The following is an 18,323-nucleotide window of genomic DNA, read 5'->3' on the forward strand; positions in this document are numbered from 1 at the left end:
AAAATATTTCGGAATACAACCAAGGAAGTCATAGCTACCACTTTTTAAGCATTGTACTATCACTCATGGGCAAAGTTCAATTGCCTCCAGAACAAGAAAGAAAGAAAAAAGAGAAAGAAAAAAGAAAGAATAGAATAAATTTGTACAGTGGTACCTCGGGATGCAAACGGGCTCCATTCTGGAGCCCCGTTCACATCCCGAACAGCCCGTAAGATGGCACAGCGCATCTGCGCGTGGCATTTCGCCACTTCCGTGCATGTGTGTGACGTCATTTTGACCGTCTGCACATGTGGCGAAACCTGAAAGTAACACGATCCGTTACTGCCGGGTTGCCGCGGAGCGCAACCCGAAATTGCCTAACCTGAAGCGTATTTATCCTGAGGTATGACTGTACTGCTTTTAGCATCTGATATATTTAAACACAAAAGCTGGCACGAAGGTTTTTTGCAGTTAAGATCCACCTCTTTCAGACGTTCTCTGAGATCTAGTGTTTAGTGTGCTGGATCTCAACTTCTCTGAAACAGCAGGTGGTTCTTAACTGCAGGAAACTTTGAGTCTGGCAACAAAATGTTGCTGCATATCCCCCCAAACCCCTGACAGAAACTGCTCAGAGCCCCTGCCAGCCAGTATTTTAGTGGCACTTTGCATAGGTACCATCTCACACTGAAGATTGTGGGTGCCCACAATGAAGGGCTTCAACGTTGCCCATTGAATTTGTGGGGGCCAAGCCCCACAAATATATTCTTGTGGGTGCTGAAGCAACCATGGCCTCCTGGAGTTGGCTCCAGTGGCGTTCTGAGACATGGAAAGGTATCACGCCTCAGGAAGGAAGAAGGGTAGCAGAGTGAAAATACATCTGCAACAAAATGTTTCAGTGTCTATCCAGCATATCTGGTGTATTCCTGCACAAACACAGAGGCACCATTTTGGGTGTGTATTAAGAGAATGGAACAGTTTTAGATCTGGAAGAGTCAAAACCTCCCCAATCAGCCCTGACACGCCTTTGGGAACCTCCCCTTCTCACCAATGGTGAAAGAGCATTGGGAATGGTCCTTTCCACACTGCCAGGATGGACCTCCCTTTGTGTCTACAAAGAGGAAGAGCTGCAAAATCCTATGACCTCCAGGACACACTCAGGAACCAAAGGACTGAACCATTAAATGTTGTATGGACCCACTTTTTGTCCATTTATCCAAAATTCTCTTTCCTAGAGCTGCTCTACTACCACATGCAGGGTCTTTGTCCTCCCTACTAATGTTACCCACCTGTTCATCTTGCCATTAATAAAGACCAAGAACACATTTCCTGAGAAATAGCTTTGCATGCAAATGGTGGTATGGAAGGCATGTTTGAAAGCCAGGGGGAGATGAGCACATGTATCACTGAGACACAAGTTAACTGTTGGGACCATTTTCCTGTCATCATTTCTCTTATTTTTTTGGCATTTCATGAAAGAGGACTTAAAAATGCTTTCAAGTAGGATTCAGCTTTATTTGTTAAAAAATATATCCAATATTTTGAAAGTTTTTGGAAAATTCAACAATATAAAACAAAGGTCTAAAACAAGTCAGATTATCTTAAAAGACTTCCACCGTCTAAACCACACTTCTCGTGTTATTTAATTCTCCTCTGCCTCTGTTCTTCACTTCCATCTCTTTGGATCCCTTAATATCTTCCCTAATTCATTAAATTCTTTATATTCTTTAAGATATTTTAATTAAGATTTCTATTTTACAATGTATGTAAGTGTAATTCTGGAATTACCTGTTTATGGAAAATAGTATTTCTTTTTCTTTTTTTCTTTTCTTTCATTTTTTTGCTTTCTCTTATTTTCTATTTTCTTTCATAGTTTATGTTCAACATACTGTAAATAATTGTGTTCTTTGCAGATATATCTGGAAATTTGATTGCATTATTTAATAAAGTTATAAAGGTAAAGGTACCCCTGCCCGTACGAGCCAGTCGTGTCCGACTCTAGGGTTGTGCGCTCATCTCACTTAAGAGGCTGGGGGGCCAGCGCTGTCTGAAGACACTTCCGGGTCACGTGGCCAGAGTGACGAAGCTGTAGCTGGCGAGCCAGCACCAGCACAGCACACGGAAATGCCATTTACCTTCCCGCTATAAAGGTATTTATCTACTTGCACTTAAGCGTGCTTTCGAACTGCTAGGTGGGCAGGAGCTGGGACCGAAAGACGGGAGCTCACCCCGCCGCGGGGATTCGAACTGCCGACCATACGATCGGCAAGTCCTAGGCACTGAGGTTTTACCCACAGCGCCACCCGCATCCCTTTATATATAATAAAGAGCTTGCAGGGCAGCAGTTGAAGAAGGAGCAAAAAGGGTTTTCTTGTGTGTGTGTTTCTTTGTGGCTGATTAGCTGCTCTCCCTGTGCAAAGGTCAGAGGGGGCAGGGTTTCTGTTGAGGCAGGTGATTAGCTGTGGGAGGAGCTTATCAGAGCTTGCAGGGCAAGTTTGATCCATCTTTTAGATTTAGGGGAGCTAGTCTCAAACGTTTGTTGGGGGAGACCTAGGTTTTTTTGGGGGGGGGGTTATTTGTCCTGTCTTCACACTTTTTATGATGGAGGACCGCTGTAGCCACCCCCAACGACACGTTCTCAAGATGGAGGGGGAGGGAACAGCTGCAGTCGCCTGCGGTTCCTGCGCAATGTTTGCCATCTTGCCAGAGGTTGCAGGCAGCTTTACCTGCAGCAATTGCATGTTGATTGCCCTCTTAGAAGACAAAGTCCAGCAACTGGAGGAACGTGTAGCTACGCTCCAAAGAATTAGAGAGCTGGAGCTCTTCTTGGAAGCAACAGAGCACACCGTCTCCACCAAGGAGGAGACAGGGGACTCCCCTGAGAAGGAGGCTAGTTCACCAACACAGGAGCCAGATATTTGGAGAAACGTGACTCAAAGAAGTAGGAGGCCCAGGGTTTGCTCTGATTGTTTAGAAATACACAATCGCTTTGAGGTCCTCTCCCCTAGCATGGAAGACGAAGAACAGACTCCATTTGAGGATCTCTCCCTCATTACAATCCATCAGGTATATGAAGACAAGCAGCAAAGTCAGTCCTCAGGGAATGTACAGGCGACCTTGGAACGGGCAGCTCACGGAAGAACCCCAACCAAACCTAAGAGGAGGCATGTAGTGGTGATAGGGGATTCCATACTGAGGGGAACAGAAGCAGTGATCTGTGGGCCTGACAAGATGTCTCAGGAAGTGTGCTGTCTCCCCGGGGCTAAGATCCAAGATGTAACTGAACGACTGCAAGGAATCATAAAACCCACTGACAAATACCCCTTCCTCTTGGTTCATGTGGGAACCGATGACACTGCAAGCAATAGCCTCCAGAAGATCAAAAGAGACTATGAGGCTCTGGGCAGGAATTTGAAGCAATTAAATGCACAAATTGTCATCTCATCTGTCCTCCCAGTTGAACGACGTGGCCCAGGGAGAGAGGGGAAAATAGTGGAAGTGAACAGCTGGCTTCGCAAATGGAGTAAACAGGAACGGTTTGGATTCTTAGATCACGGACTGCAGTTTCTTGAAGATGGACTTCTGGCAAGTGATGGGCTGCACCTCACAAAGGTTGGGAGAAATGTTTTTGCCAAAAATCTCAGAAACCTCATCAGGAGGGCTTTAAACTGACTAATGTGGGGGAGGGAGACAGTACTCCTGAAGGTAGGAGTCTATCAATTGATGAAGATGATCATCCAAATGTCATAGACCAAATGGAGCAAACAGCACACAGACCTAGCGGTGGGAGGAAAAAATCCTTAAATAAGAGACACGGGGGAATGATTAATGGACTTCAATGTCTGTACACTAATGCGCAAAGCATGGGAAATAAACAAGATGAGCTTGAGCTCTTGGTACAGCAAACTAAATATGACATAATAGGCATCACTGAAACCTGGTGGGGATAAGTCCCACGACTGGAATGTAATAATGGAGGGATACAATCTATTTCAGAGAAACAGACCAGACAAGAAAGGAGGAGGAGTGGCGTTATATGTCAGGGATGTGTATACCTGTGAAGAGATCCAAGATTTAGAACCCCAAAGCCAAAATGAGAGCATTTGGGTCAAAATTAAGGGAGAGAAGAATAACAGTGACCTCATTGTGGGAGTTTACTATAGATCCCCAAGCCAAACGGAGGACATAGATGATGCCTTCCTGGAACAGATGGCCAAGCATGCAAAAGGAAGGGAGATAGTAGTAATGGGGGACTTCAATTACCCAGATATTTGTTGGATGTCAAACTCAGCCAAGAGCATAAGGTCAAACAGATTCCTCACTGGCCTTGCAGACAACTTCATTGTCCAGAAAGTGGGAGAAGCAACAAGAGGAACAGCCATTTTAGATCTGGTCCTAACCAATGTTGATGACCTGGTTAGTGGGGTAGAAGTGGAAGGATCATTAGGCGCGAGTGATCATGCTCTTCTGAAGTTTACTATACAGCGGAAAGGAGCAGCCAAGCATACTAGGGCTCAATTTCTTGACTTTAAGAAAGCCGACTTCATAAAATTTAGGGAAGTGCTGGGTGAGATCCCATGGACAGTAATACTAAAAGGAAAGGGAGTTCATGATGGCTGGGAGTTTGTTAAGAGGGAGATAGTAAAAGCACAACGTCAGGCAATACCAATGAGACGGAAACATGGAAGGTGCCTAAAGAAGCCAGGGTGGCTATCTAAAGAACTTTTAACTGAGTTAAGATTAAAAAAGGATGTGTACAAAAAATGGAAAAGGGGGGAAACCACCAAAGAGGAATTCAAACAAATAGCCAGCACATGTAGACACAAAGTCAGAAAAGCTAAAGCACAGAATGAGCTCAGGCTTGCTAGAGAGGTTAAAAGCAACAAAAAAGGCTTTTATGGGTATGTTCGTAGCAAAAGGAAGAACAAAGAAACAGTGGGGTCACTCAGAGAAGAAGATGGTGAAATGCAAACAGGGGACACAGAAAGGGCTGAACTCCTCAATGCCTTCTTTGCCTCAGTCTTCTCCGATAAAGAAAACAATGCCCGACCTGAAGAATTTGGAGCAAATGATTCAGCAAAGGAAACACAGCCCAGAATAACTAAGGAGATAGTACAAGAATACTTGGCTAGTCTAGATGTATTCAAGTCTCCAGGGCCAGATGAACTGCATCCAAGAGTATTAAAAGAACTGGCAGATGTGATCTCAGAACCACTGGCAGTCATCTTTGAGAATTCCTGGAGAACAGGCGAAGTCCCGGCAGACTGGAGGAGGGCAAATGTTGTCCCTATTTTCAAAAAGGGGAAAAGAGAGGACCCAAATAATTACTGCCCAGTCAGTCTGACATCAATACCAGGGAAGATTCTGGAGCAGATCATTAAGCAAACAGTCTGTGAGCACCTAGAAAGGAATGCTGTGATCACCAATAGTCAGCATGGATTTCTGAAAAATAAGTCATGTCAGACTAACCTGATCTCGTTTTTTGACAGAATTACAAGCCTGGTAGATGAAGGGAACGCAGTGGATGTAGCCTACCTTGATTTCAGCAAGGCATTTGACAAGGGGCCCCATGATATTCTTGTAAAGAAGCTGGTAAAATGCGGTCTTGACTATGCTACCACTCAGTAGCATAGTCCTCTTCATCCTGGAGAAGAGTGACTAGTGGGGTGCCACAGGGTTCTGTCTTGGGCCCGGTCTTATTCAACATCTTTATCAACGACTTGGATGATGGACTCAAGGGCATCCTGATCACATTTGTAGATGACACCAAACTGGGAGGGGTGGCTAACACCCCAGAGGACAGGATCACACTTCAAAATGACCTTGACAGATTAGAGAACTGGGCCAAAACAAACAAGATGAATTTTAACAGGGAGAAATGTAAAGTATTGCACTTGGGCAAAAAAAATGAGAGGCACAAATACAAGATGGGTGACACCTGGCTTGAGAGAAGTACATGTGAAAAGGATCTAGGAGTCTTGGTTGACCACAAACTTGACATGAGCCAACAGTGTGATGCGGCAGCTAAAAAAGCCAATGCAATTCTGGGCTGCATCAATAGGAGTATAGCATCTAGATCAAGGGAAGTAATAGTGCCACTGTATTCTGCTCTGGTCAGACCTCACCTGGAGTACTGTGTCCAGTTCTGGGCACCACAGTTCAAGAAGGACACTGACAAACTGGAACGTGTCCAGAGGAGGGCAACCAAAATGGTCAAAGGCCTGGAAACGATGCCTTATGAGGAATGGCTAAGGGAGCTGGGCATGTTTAGCCTGGAAAAGAGGAGGTTAAGGGGTGATATGATAGCCATGTTCAAATATATAAAAGGATGTCACATAGAGGAGGGAGAAAGGTTGTTTTCTGCTGCTCCAGAGAAGCGGACACAGAGCAATGGATCCAAACTACAAGAAAGAAGATTCCACCTAAACATTAGGAAGAACTTCCTGACAGTAAGAGCTGTTTGACAGTGGAATTTGCTGCCAAGGAGTGTGGTGGAGTCTCCTTCTTTGGAGGTCTTTAAGCAGAGGCTTGACAACCATATGTCAGGAGTGCTCTGATGGTGTTTCCTGCTTGGCAGGGGGTTGGACTCGATGGCCCTTGTGGTCTCTTCCAACTCTATGATTCTATGATTCTATGAAGCAGATATCTGAAAGGTAGTGACATATAACTGGCTGTGTCATGCAGGTACAGTGGTGCCTCGCAAGACGAAAAGAATCCGTTCCGCGAGTCTCTTCGTCTTGCGGTTTTTTCGTCTTGCGAAGCAAGCCCATTAGTGGTTTAGCGGATTAGCGCTATTAGCGGCTTAGCGGGCTTAGCGGATCAGCTGATAAGTGGCTTAGTGGCTTAACGGATCAGCTGTTAAACGGCTTAGCGGATCAGCTGATAAGCGGCTTAGTGGCTTAACAGATCAGCTGTTAAGCGGCTTAGCGGATCAGCTGATAAGCGGCTTAGCGATCATCTGTTAAGCGGCTTAGCGGATCAGCTGATAAGCGGCTTAGCGGCTTGAGAAAAAAGGGAGGGGGAAGAAAAAAAAACCCCGCAGGAACTCGCAAGACATTTTCGTCTTGCGAAGCAAGCCCATAGGAAATTCGTTTTGCGAAGCACCTCCAAAACGGAAAACCCTTTCGTCTAGCGGGTTTTCCGTCTTGCGAGGCATTCGTCTTGCGGGGCACCACTGTATAGTTAAGGAGAGCGACATCAGAGCATTCCCATCACAGTTTCCATTTCACCCACAACCAGCTGTGTGTTGATGAGAACAGGCAAAAAAAAAATGTCTTCATAATGATAATCACAGTGTGTGTTACAGAGGAGGCAGAACCATAGAGGCATGCAAACAGCATATGTTTTCTCCTCTATCAGTGCCAGAACAGTTATGCATCAAATGGGGTTCTTGACAAAATAGCATGGCATTTTCAATCACGTCTAAGCAAGGCAAAACAATTTATCTTGTGTGTGTAAAAATGAAGAAGAAATTCTCCAGGTTCATCAACTTTGTCTGTTTAATAAGGTGTTTTGGTAGAAGAAAATTAAGCAGTCTGAAGGGAAACTCTGCCTTACAGATGTATCCATGAACATAGGAACCTGTCTTATGCCAAATCAGCCACTGGTCCATCTAGTACACTTAATGGAAACAGTTCTCCAGGATTTCAGAGGGGACGTTCCCAGGCCAACATAGAGATGTCTAGGGCCCCTTCGACATGCAAAGAGGTTGCTCTACCACTGACTGAGTTATGGCCTTTCATTTCACAGAAATGAAATGTTGGTGATTTTCTTTGGATTTTCCCATTCAGCTTCAATAACGAACTTTACCCTCCATATCACTCTGGAAATAAGGGTTGGGTTAACGATGACAACTTCTCATAGTATACGCAAAGTCAACATTAGAAAAATGCTTCCTTTATCGTTAACCATACTCCTAGACTCAACTAGAAGAAATGACTCGAATTATAGTGAGTCAGAGAGAGTCCTTCTTCATAGCAGACCCCTAAGGTACCTTTTTAGGAAGTTTTGTGGCAGCCAGGTGATTTGACTATAATAGGAATGAGTTAGAAGTGGGGTTTGTGGTAGAGTTCCCATAACTCTGAGGAAATGTGCCTGCAGCTGGATGCAGCCTACATTTTTCCCAGGGCTGCGAAGTCAAAGCCAAGAGTTGGAGCTGCACATTTGCCTCACTGGGACAGATCATCTTTCAGAAGGTGGGAGGGAAAGATAGAAGAATTGGAATAATTTTTGTCCTCTTTACAGTCAAATCACTTGCCTGGGATTTAAATCACTTTAGAGTCTCTCTTGTGCACCGTTTATCGGAATGAAATGGTGATTGAGAATGAGGAACTAAACATGGGAGAGCGCTATATTTGCAGTATGAATGAACATTCTAGTCAGGATAAGTGATACACCTGGTTCACATTCCTTTTTATGTTTGTTTCAACAGAGGCTGGTCTATAAGGTTGGATGGGGCACTGCCCCACTGGCCTCAGCATGCCGTCACCGCTTAGATTCAGGTGGACTTGCCTCTGAACAAACATGAAAAGGATTGTGCTGTAAGAGGAGACAGCTTTTGGATGTGAGATTTTGCAAATGCTACGGCTGCCCGTTCCACCTTTCTTAGCCATGTGGCTTTCTGCCAGAAGATTGTCAGGATAGGACTCTTCTGTTCACATGGCAAACAGAATTTCACCTGCTGAGTTCTGCTTTACCAAACGACACACACACACAGCTGCCCAAAACCTTAAAGGTCCATAGGAAAATATGGTTAAAAGGAGAGGCTACTATGTATCCCTATGTACCACTGCCCTCTACTGGAATTTAAGTAGAATAATTATTCTACCAAAAAAATTAAAACTGACAGAGGGCACATCTACAGTATAGCACAGATACATACTGGATTAATAATACCCATTGTCCTGCCCAAGAAATTCTGTTCAGTCTTGTACGGGGGAACTATGTAGCTAGACAGCTGTGGCAGTTCTCACCACAATTATGCACAGTATTGTACTGAAAAAGCTAAGTTAGGATTCAGAGCCTGCTGCCTTTAAAAAAAAATGCTGTATTTTAGGTTTGTGTAATTTTCTAATCCAATAGCAATTAATGTGTAGATGTGCTTTACCAAATTCTAACAGGGAAACCTTAAAATTGGTTATTTCTTTAAACCAAACTAATGGGGACAAATCACAAGATCAACATGTTTACATAAACTACTTTAAAGAACATAAAGAACATGCCTTTGTAAACAAAGAAAATCTTTAATAATTTTTATTGTTGTTAATTGATATTTTATAAAGCAGTAAAGGGTCACTCTGGCCTGGTCTTTTTGCTTGTGCCTGCCAATAGACTTTACAATGTTACACTGTCTCCATAATGGTGCCTGCAGAGTTCCTTTAAAAAACAACAACCTCAAATGAAGCTTTTAAGTTAAAAAACAAACAAACTGCTGATGTGTTTTAACATGAAACAACCCAGGACTCTTCAGTACTCCACAGGCAACATTTTGTACAGCCATTCACTTCTTGCAATGCTCATGGAGCTAAAGAAACAGAGATATAAGAAAATATAGGATGTCCCTATTTTCATTGGAGAATGTAGGAGGATATGGATATGGTTCAGAAGAATAGAGAAATAATAGAGCAACATATAGCTTTATGGGGGTCCTGTTCTGTTCAAACCTGGGAGTTTTATTGGAATCATGTTTCAACTTGGGCTGTGGGGAGAGAGCCTCACATCACTTTGTCTCATTATTCGGCCCACACACAGAGTCAGTGCACACCACAAGTAGTTATCAATGTCAAAGTAGACAGAAATGGCTATAAATATAGATATAAACATACACTACCTCAGAAGGTGTCAAAAGTTTTACCTCATACTGACATTTCAGGACAGCGTGAGAACTGTAAAAAAACAAAAACAACCATATATTTGGTCATTATTATTCTAGTTTTACAGATGAGGAATTGATTCAGTGAGTGAATAATAGGTAACTTGCCTAAAACCACTCAGAAAGCCTTCAGATGAGCAGGGCTTTGACAATCCTTGACAACAGTCCCAATAATGCACTGCGTAACAACAGCTTAATGTGACTATCTGTGATATTTTTACAGTGCAATCTTATGTGTGCATACTCAGAAGCAAGTCCTCACTAAACTCAATGAGGCTCACTTCCATTGAAGCGTTGTAGGATTCAATCCAAGGTGTGAGTGGTAAAAGAGCTGACCTTCTACATCCAGTTATGGCTGGGGCTCTTGCTTACAAGAAAGTCTGTGCAGTTAATACATCATTCCTGACATGGCATACACTTATTGACTGCAGCCATAGCTGGTCTCATTTCAATATGAGACAGTTTGTTTTGCATCCCTTTAAACTAAACGGTCTGAGTTCTTTGCTGTCCGTTTTATTCAGTATGCAGGGTGTTTTAAGTGCTCATGAAGAAGTATGTCTTCAAAGAGTTGGGCCAATGCAATTTTAATTTTGGTACATGCTTGAGATTTCATTTACACCCCAGTCTTTCTCTCTCTCACACATTTCTCCCCTGTTATTGGTGCTTTCATTCCCTTGGTTTCTCCATGTTTCCCTTTAAAGCAGGATAGGATATGAATTAAAGCTGCCTTCCTTTTGCGTTTTTGGATGGTGACACAATGCAGATGTTTAATGAAGGATATTTATGAGGACTCATACCCAGATCTATGGAGCTTTTTAAAAAAAACAAAAACAAAAACTGGCTCTTACTCCTTCTGAGACTGCTTTAGTTAGCTTATTGATTGATTTTAATTGATAGCCATTCCTTGCCTTCCAGGTAAGAGCAGATACCAAAAGACAAAAGATAAAATTAAACAGAATGAAATTTAACATAAGAACATACGGTGAACCCTACTGGATTGGACGAAAGGCCAGTCTAGACCAGCATTCTGTTTTCTATAGTAGCCAGCCAGATTTTATTATTTTATTGTTAATTAAATTTATATGCCACCATTCAAAGATTACAGGGCAGTTTACAATGTAAGAAACAATGTTATGAATTTTGTGTTTTTATTGCTTCTTGCAAATGTAACATCCTATGTCAATCTTGGTTTTGTTTGTTATAGTTTATATTTGTTTGTCTTCTTAATACTTTTTTTGTTTTATGGGTTACATGGATAACATTCAATTTTTTTAAAACAAACAAAACTTTTTTAAAAAAACCACTGGAACTCAGCAGCCATCCAATGCTGCTAAATAATGAGAGGTTCAAAACATGCAAAAGGATATATTTCTTCACACAATGCATATGCCTAGGAAACTCACTGCTACAAGTTGCAGGAATTTTCACTTAGAAGTTACATTATTATACACATTACTTGGCTGGAGAACCACACTGCAAAAACAGAAGAAGTGTGAATTTTAAACGATGGCTGCACCTCTGTTTGCACATCATTTTGCAAAGTGTGAATTGGGGAGATTCACCTTTAAATGTAAACCAAATCTAATTTCTCCAGCAGCCCTAAGTAGGATGTAAAGGACAGGGGCAAAGGAAGGCGTCATGACACCCGGGGCGGGCGTCGCTACATAAGGTGCATGTGCGTCGCCGCTATGTACAACGCATGCACCGTATGTAGTAATGCTGCACATGCGCTGTACATAGTGGTTTGCTGGCGGCGCCACTCCGGTCCCGTAAAGACAGTGCCAGGATTATCTACATGCAGCTGCGGCAGCAGACATGGACCCCGGGGCGAACCGCCCATTGCGACGCCACTGGTAAAGGAACTTTACAGGACACAGCAAGGAACAGAATGCTGGATCAGACCAAAGACCCATCTTGTACAGCAGTGTTCTTAAGGCAGCCACACCGTCATCTCAAAGAAAATTGCTGTTCAAGACTGTCAGATATTAAATTAATATTTTAAACTGCAAACTGCCTTGAAAGAAAGGGAGCATATAAATGCAATTAATGAAGTGACATAAAAGCACCAGCATACCTCTTGCAATAACCACAAGTAGTGATGTTAAATTCTCGAGAAGAATCTTTTGGAGAATATTCTCTCGATTAATGATATTAGAGAATTTTCATTTCAAATAGGAGAATATTCATTTTAATGCATTGAAAATGATATAATTTACATTGGAATATACTGATATAAATTACATTGGAATATATTTCAGTATGTCAGTATATTACCAGTATGTCAATCTGTGGTAATTGGCACTTTGTACCATTGAATGGCACTGCAAAAACCAGTTACTGGCACTAAATAAAAATATAGAAACGTCAATTGTTTAAATCAAGGCCACCACACATGCTGTTACACTTAATTGTATAGGCCTAGGTACTTTAAGTGTATAAAGCATTAAAGCTACTTTATGTTAAAAAAAATAAAAATCACACTGTATAGCCAAGGGTATAGAATTGCTAAGAATAACGTCACACCAAAATAGAAAAAAGGCTATTACATATAGTTGAAATACATACGAATTCAAATGTTCATCAAATTAAATGAATAGCATTTTTAAAACTAAAAAAAGAAAAAAAGAAAAGTTTTCGGTAGCTCAGTTTCAGAACTGCCAATGGTGAATGAATGACACAGTGCCCAGCAATGTAACTGGATAAAAAAAAATCATTACTTACACTGGCAATATCACAGCTTGACTTATTATTTACTAGATTTTTTTAATGTGGGTTGTAAAACTGGTTCTTACATTAGAATTTACAGTTTGTGGAGCATATTCTCCGGAGAATTTTCTAGCAAAGAATACTCTCAAGGATGTTCTCCTTCTCGAGAATATTCTCACCTCACATCACATCACTAACCACAAGCAGGGCTTAAAAATGTAACAATACAAGAAGAGCCTGAGGGGTCAGCCCAGTAGGCCACCTGGTCCAGCATCCTGTTCTCTCAGGGGCCAACCAGATGCCTATAGGAAACCAGTAAGCAGGATTCAAGCACAAGAGCACTCTCCCCTCCTGTGGTTTCCAGCCACTGGTGTTTGGAAGTACTGCTGCATTCAACACCTAAAAGCAATCACATAATCTCACGGCAGTAGTTTCAAGGTTGCCAGGAACAGAAACTTTTGGACATCAAATGCCTGGGTAAACAGATTTTTTTTTAATTTTCTCCCAACAATTAATAGTGAGGAGGAACAGATGCACCTCACTAGGGAGAGCAGTCCAGAAACAGGGAGCCACCACCAAGAAGGTCCTGCTATAGATTAACACAATTGGGCAATACCCAGCAGTGGCACCACCACTGATTGTAGGACCTGAGGTGGCTGTTATTGAGGTAGGTGCTCTTTGAGGCACTTGGGTCCCTCAAAGGGACAATGAAGAAGATGAAAGTGAATTGGGCCCAGTAGCTCACTTCCCTTCTTAAAAGTCATAGTAGTGGTGGCCGCAACAACAATAAGAGGCAAAATGGAGCCTTTTGTCCACCTTCTACCTCTTTCGCCATCCCCACTATTGCCTAGTACCAGAAATGTAGAGTGAAGCGGGTTCTGGAAGGATGCTTTGTTTAAGGGGTTTGGACTAGATAACCTACAGAGCTTTTCCTGCTTGCACAGTTCCCTTTACAACCAGCATGAAGTTGAGCAGGAAGCACACACATAAATTGTCTTGTGTAACATCTTTAATCATTCATGTATTTGTGTGCTCTTCCATAGTTAATGAGCCTGCCTGCATTTGCCCTTGTTCCTGCTCCCTTTCTCGTTCAGTCAGTTTGTTGTGGTTTTGTGTATCTAATCCATCTGTCACTCGATTACAGCTACAGAGCACCTGTTATGGATTTCTAGAATTTCATTCAAGCTGTTGACAAGTTATTCACAAATTAGCCCTTGTCAGCCTGTCATTGCATCGAGTGCTCTTTGGCGAATCCTTTTGGGTACACATAATAATGAACAGGAGTTTGTGCCGCTTCTGAATTAAACAGCTTCATTTTCTCCTGGTTTCTTAAAAGGAGCATTAACAGATTGGAAGTGACTTGCGGAGGGAACATTTTGTTGAACCTGTATTCAAATATTTGTTTTCCCCAAGACATAGCACCCTGCAGGGAGGATCACAATGAAAGTGATGCTGAGCAGTTAGGAGGTGCATGTTACTCATGAAATGACCTGGCCTTTCTAGATTCAAACCTGCATCGTTTTCCAAATGAAAAAGAAAGAAAAAGAGCAATAAAAAAAAATTGGACAACTTATGTACTGTATAAAAAAAGTACCAAGGATTTGTGTTTGCAATGAGCAAAACATACTACTGTAATAATAAAATTTAAGGTCTTATATATATAATAAATGTTCATAAATGTATCAACCAAGCAAGTACATAGATCAGCACAGGAAGACTGACCTGAAACCATTTTGACTCCCAAACTGACCAAATGTTTTCTCTGCAAGGAGGAAGGGGGTCAGGGAGCCTTCCCATTGTCTCAGGAATTGGGAAATCACCATTTCAAAGGGTGACAGACTACCAGGAAAGGCAATCAGATAAGGTATTAGCAGATAACCTGGCAGACAGGAAAAACGTTCAAATTTCTGTTGTAGACCACCTTTTCTGTGATGTAGGTATGATGTTTGTGGGGGGTGGTCTTGGGTTACACCCCTTCTGTGATGTATGTATGATGTATGGAGGGGTGGTCTTGAGCTCCAGGGCAGGGAATTTAAAATGTCTATATAAGGCCTTGCGCGCCATTGTTCGAGGTCCTCCTCCTTTCCAGCGTGTGAGGGGAGTACCCTGTTGCAACAGATCAATAAAGATCAGGCTTACTAGCTGCTTTGCTTCTCAATATTCTCTGGTTGGCCTCCGTTATTTTATCCTACCAATAGGGAACCCACGTAAGGACTCGATACAGGCTCTTGGATACCCCATAAGGGAAAAAGGGCAGATTTTGTTTACAACAGTACAATGCAGAACAGGAGGAAAGCATTGCAATCCCAAATACTTAAGAAATGCACTTAAAGGTAAAGGTAAAGGGACCCCTGACCATTAGGTCCAGTCGTGGCCGACTCTGGGGTTGCGGCGCTCATCTCGATTTATTGGCGGAGGGAGCCAGCGTACAGATTCCGGGTCATGTGGCCAGCATGACTAAGCCACTTCTGGCGAACCAGAGCAGTGCACAGAAATGCCGTTTACCTTCCCGTTGGAGTGGTACCTATTTATCTGCTTTCACTTTGACGTGCTTTCGAACTGCTAGGTTGGCAGAAGCAGGGACCGAGCAAAGGGAGCTCACCCCATCACGGGGATTCATAGAATCATAGAATCATAGAGTTGGAAGAGACCACAAGAGCCATCGAGTCCAACCCCCTGCCAAGCAGGAAACACCATCAGAGCACTCCTGACATATGGTTGTCAAGCCTCTGCTTAAAGACCTCCAAAGAAGGAGACTCCACCACACTCCTTGGCAGCAAATTCCACTGTCGAACAGCTCCTACTGTCAGGAAGTTCTTAATGTTTAGGTGGAATCTTCTTTCTTGTAGTTTGGATCCATTGCTCCATGTCCGCTTCTCTGGAGCAGCAGAAAACAACCTTTCTCCCTCCTCTATATGACATCCTTTTATATATTTGAACATGGCTATCATATCACCCCTTAACCTCCTCTTCTCCAGGCTAAACATGCCCAGCTCCCTTAGCCGTTCCTCATAAGGCATTGTTTCCAGGCCTTTGACCATTTTGGTTGCCCTCCTCTGGACACGTTCCAGTTTGTCAGTGTCCTCCTTGAACTGTGGTGCCCAGAACTGGACACACTACTCCAGGTGAGGTCTGACCAGAGCAGAATACAGTGGCACTATTACTTCCCTTGATCTAGATGCTATACTCCTATTGATGCAGCCCAGAATTGCATTGGCTTTTTTAGCTGCCGCGTCACACTGTTGGCTCATGTCAAATTTGTGGTCAACCAAGACTCCTAGATCCTTTTCACATGTACTGCTCTCAAGCCAGGTGTCACCCATCTTGTATTTGTGCCTCTCATTTTTTTTGCCCAAGTGCAATACTTTACATTTCTCCCTGTTAAAATTCATCTTGCTTGTTTTGGCCCAGTTCTCTAATCTGTCAAGGTCGTTTTGAAGTGTGATCCTGTCCTCTGGGGTGTTAGCCACCCCTCCCAGTTTGGTGTCATCTGCAAATTTGATCAGGATGCCCTTGAGTCCATCATCCAAGTCTCTGATAAAGATGTTGAATAAGACCGGGCCCAAGACAGAACCCTGTGGCACCCCACTAGTCACTCTTCTTCAGGATGAAGAGGAACCATTGATGAACACCCTTTGGGTTCGGTCAGTCAGCCAGTTACAAATCCACTGAGTGGTAGCATAGTCAAGACCGCATTTTACCAGCTTCTTTACAAGAATATCATGGGGCACCTTGTCAAATGCCTTGCTGAAATCAAGGTAGGCTGAAATCAAGATTCGAACCGCCAACCTTCTAATCAGCAAGTCCTAGGCTCTGTGGTTTAACCCACAGATAGAGGAACTACTGCTGGCAACTCTTTCTTAATTGCTAATTTGTTCTCTATTGTTCATAAGACCCATTTTTCCTAACAGAAAAATAAAAGGATATATTTTTTTAAAAAAAATAAAAAATCAACCTACCTATTTAAAATAGTTTTGTTACCTTTTTGGTCTAACAAAATACTTCAAAAGTAGCTCACAAAAGAAAATAGAAACATAATAAGATATTTTTAAAAGCCTGTTTTCCTTGATTTCACTAAATAATGAGAAACGCATTGTAATGCAGAAATCATTGTAACACAGCAATCAACCCACAATAAGATGTTTTGTAAAGTCCACCTTAACATAAGCCGACATTAACAATATTGAAAATAGTGATTCATTTTGTAACCAGCTGCAGGGTAGTTATAAATTTGTGATATACCATATTCAGTTAGTCTAGTTGTCACTTTCTTAGCATTAGAAAGTTTTCTTGGTATTAAAAAACTTTGTTTAGATGGCTGCTCTGCAGCTGCTATGAAATAATTACTACTTCCTCAGAAAAGTACCAATGTGGTTGATTCTCCATTGGTTAGAAAAACACACAGAATCATTTTTGTGTTGGGCCCTGTCCACTGCAGACCTCAGAACAGCACCAGCTAGAAATACTGTTTTGAAAAAGGAAGGACAACACTTTGCAGCTTTTAAAATCAGGGCAAATGGTTTTCAGAAAGGGAGAAGGCATGACCATGCTCACACCCACATCTTTGTCTCCAGGCTCTATGATATACAACAATGATTTGCCAGAGTGATACGCTTAACCTGAACAAAGTATGTGTTTCATTCCCGTTATCATTACTTCTGTTTAACTTGGTGTAACACCCATTGTCTTCGCTATCTTCTCAGTCACATCACTTCCTGATTAAAGAACATTGTGCCCTATCAAAGATTATACGTCAATAAGTTAATTTGTGTCTAATGTGTTACAGCTTCCCTCCTTCATTCATACATAACATCTGGGCATATGTTCCCTTAGTTTACCTGCATATTAACTACCTGTTTTTCCTCTTTTGTGAGGAAAGAATATATGTTAGGCGAGGAAGCAACTGTGGATTGCTAGGGCAGCCTAGAGTCACAACTAATGACAACGAACCCTAATCTAAAATAAATGGGGAACAATCAACACTCACTTCTTGACAATACACTTTGAACTCTCAAGGCAGTCAAGGCCAGCTTGCATATAATAGAAATGGGCATGTGAAGTGATAACAACGAAAAAAGAATATGTATCTATCTATACATCTATCTATCTATCTATATATGATAGAAAATATAAAAAAGGGGCCAAGTTGACTCTGAAGGGCTTAGCCACCTGCTTTGGTCTGCCACAAATTCACTACAAACACTTGTTTTGTGCCAACACAGCCAGAGTCTTCAAACCTTCATCAACTATGGTAAGCAAAGGAACTCCTAGTACCCTAGTATTATTATACTGGGAACTCCTGACACTCCTAGCATTATTCCTGCATTGATGCAGGTTGAACTAGATGACCCTTGGGGTCCCTTCCAACTCTATGATTCCATAATTCTATTCCATCAGTCAATAGCAGATCTCCTGAAGGTCATGTCTCAACTATGGGAGCAAACACAAGAGTTATGATCCACTGGATCTCTAGCCAATTCTCAGTGCATCCATGCCACACTGCCATAAGCTGCACATTCCAGCTCAGCTGGAGATACAGCAGCATAACTCACTCACAAAGACAGGGTTCAGGAAGTTTTTAAATGCACAATATGGTGTCAGAAGTTGCCACATACAAGAATCAACGAGAGTAAATCAAACGAATGAAGTCCGCCATTTTGCAGGCCATTCTGTTTGATAAGCCTGGAAGAAATGGGTTGCAGAAGGCACATTTCACCAGCTGCCATTGCCAAGCTGTAATGAAGCTTAACAGAGACCCACAACAAACACT

The 18,323-nt window shown here is 42.3% G+C and overlaps 1 long non-coding RNA gene across 1 annotated transcript in view; it reads right to left on the reverse strand.

Moving 5' to 3' along the window:
* Positions 1-18,323, reverse strand: part of LOC308481366 — a 42,740-nt gene that overhangs the window by 11,739 nt on the left and 12,678 nt on the right. The window lies entirely within an intron of this gene.

The sequence above is a fragment of the Podarcis pityusensis genome, assembly GCF_964106645.2.
Source record: "Podarcis pityusensis genome assembly, chromosome: 7".
In the NCBI taxonomy this organism is placed as follows: domain Eukaryota; kingdom Metazoa; phylum Chordata; class Lepidosauria; order Squamata; family Lacertidae; genus Podarcis; species Podarcis pityusensis.